The sequence below is a fragment of the Megalobrama amblycephala genome, linkage group LG20, assembly GCF_018812025.1.
Source record: "Megalobrama amblycephala isolate DHTTF-2021 linkage group LG20, ASM1881202v1, whole genome shotgun sequence".
NCBI lineage: Eukaryota > Metazoa > Chordata > Actinopteri > Cypriniformes > Xenocyprididae > Megalobrama > Megalobrama amblycephala.
The window spans coordinates 12,903,922-12,906,465 of NC_063063.1; the positions used below are offsets into that span (position 1 = coordinate 12,903,922).

The window sequence follows — 2,544 nt, forward strand, 5'->3', positions numbered from 1 at the left end:
AACATCCCAATCAACACTGTTAGCCCGGATAAGTTGAATTTACTTAAAAAATTTGAGGAAACTGGTTGCCCTAAAAAAAGTAATGATTAAGTAATGTGAACTTAAAAATTCAAGTTCATTTAACTTAAAATGTTTTGTAATATTAATTACTTTGTAGTTATTACACATAGTATAGTTAAGTTCAATGTACTAAGCAAGTTAATTTATAGCAACTTCTATTTTACTACAAAATTAAGAAAAAAAGCAAATAAAAGGTACATTAATTCAATTTTATGTTTTATTTTAATTCAATTCCAAATACAACAACATTTTATGTCCTGAAAACATTTCCTTATAAAACATGAAAAAAATAATTTTAACAAATCAGCTTATTGTTAAGCACATAAATAGTCTATCTCAGAATCACAACAAACTGCATCAAAACTATATGGTTTGTTTACACTCCTGAGTTCACAATAGTGGCAGTATTCCATTTTAGGTGCCAGCTCACATTTTCCTAGGATGAGCATTACCTGCTGAATAAAATATAAAGTATTTTTCATACAGTTAGGGTAGTCCAGTTGCAGGGCATAAATCAGTCAGAAAAAAGGACACAGAAGTCCTGAGGTTGGTCGGTTCATCCATCACCAAACATCCTTCCAAGACGATCTTCACTCATGATGGGTTTAGCTGAGCACTTTATAGATCAACACAGACGATTCTCACTGAAGTTTGCCTGTATGAGTCCTTGTCAGCTGCAACCTAGTAGAGGAAGACAAAGATCGACAAAGACATTATCATATAATAATGCATCAGATAATGGTATTGTCAAATACTCCATGCATCAATACATACCTGGTTTACTGTAGAAAGAGCTGGCCATTGAAGTACCATCAGGCTGATGTCAGGCTCGTCGTTGACAACTTTTCTGTGAGGAGCAAACATTGAAGTTAAAGTCTTGATTATGGCACCTGATTTTATGGTTTACATGTAATTGTGCACTGTGCAGTATGCAGATTAATAAAATAATCAGCCAAAGAACAGGTCTCAGTAAACCCACATGACACACAGCTGATATGGAGTTTTTGGTGAAGGCTGTATAAGTGTACATATTGTGCATAACGTGTGATATAAATGTACATGTATATGTTACAGATGTAAACAAGGAAATTGTTCTGTTCTTGTATAACTTCATTGTTTGAGCCTATAATGTTTAAATAGCTGAGCTTTTTCACAGTTATAAGGGCAATACTTACACTTCTAATCCAAAGCATCTCTTCTTGACCTGCAACACAAAACAAGATGTTAAGAAAGCTATGAACCTAGATAAAACAGTATATCCATCTGTTTTTGTTTTCAACTCGTTAATTAACTTTAACTTAATCTTTCAATCAATAACCGTGTCGAAATAAAACACGGTCGTTAAATTATTGCACTCACCATTTTCGCGCTTCATCCTCCCTCCTCTGCTGGGAGTGCGGGTGCGGGCGCGGGCGCGGCCGCGGTGTTCGCCGACAGCCAGAGGTTCAAACTAAGTTTACACGCCCAACAACAGCTCCTCGTGTGAAAAAGAAACAAACGACGAAATAACGCGCGTCGAACTCGCCGATCAGGGGTTCATGCACGGTGATCCACCGCACGCGAGAGAGAACACTAGCTAACCGGAGAAAACATTTCCGTCGTTTAAACTTTAACAAACGATTTTCACTGCTCACAAACAGTCTCTCAGGGGGGGAAACGATAAAAAGGCAAATGTTTGGAAAAAAATGTCTGCAGAACTTGCGAAAACAAATGTTCCAACTTCTCATCAACAGCTCCTTGAATTCACACACACCACGACAAAATGGCGTCATTACCTGCCGTAAACCAATGTGTAAGAGGCGTGGTCAGGAGAAAAACTTAATAATTTAAGTGCATTTAACTTAAATTTATTAACACATTCAAATTACATCCACAATTTAGTAGAATATACTTATATTTTATAAGTAATGCAATCAAACTTAAATATTTTAAGTATATTGTAATTATATAGTTTAAGTAAATATAAAATCCGGGCTAAGAGTGAACCAATCAAATTTGAGGGACAAGTTTACAATTTATGTCAAGTTTAGGCTTACAACCAGGGCTATGCTTCCACAGCAGTGTTATTCACCTATGGTTTTAGGGATAAGTTAGGGGTAGGGTTTGGTTTAGGGGTTATATGATTAGGACAAAAATTTCGGACAGGAATGTTGTTCCAGGATCAACAAAATACAACAAAAAACAATATGGCGATAGCATCAATTATTCAGTGACACTATATTTATTTTCCTTGCCATGTGAAATGTGAGCATGACTTAAAAGCTATTTTGTTGATTTGTCAGTCAAGGCATTTTCAAAAACGTTTTAAAAAGTTATAGTATAAAAAATAGATGTAAAGCTAGCTCTTCTGCTCATAATAGCTAATAGCAGCTAGATTTGTACATATGCATTAGATCTGCAAATAGATTAAGACAAAGTATGCCTTTGTTGTAATGTAATTTGCTTTTATGTTTCATTAACGAGATTAATTTAAAAAGAAAAATT

At 35.0% G+C, this 2,544-nt stretch overlaps 1 long non-coding RNA gene across 1 annotated transcript; it reads right to left on the reverse strand.

Moving 5' to 3' along the window:
* Positions 1-229: 229 nt before the first annotated feature.
* On the reverse strand, positions 230-1,986 carry LOC125256038. Its single transcript, XR_007182037.1, has 4 exons — positions 1,420-1,986; positions 1,236-1,264; positions 835-907; positions 230-741 (listed from the first exon to the last, which is right to left on the reverse strand). It is a non-coding gene; the product is annotated as an uncharacterized LOC125256038 (long non-coding RNA).
* Between the last annotated feature and the right edge of the window lie 558 nt (positions 1,987-2,544).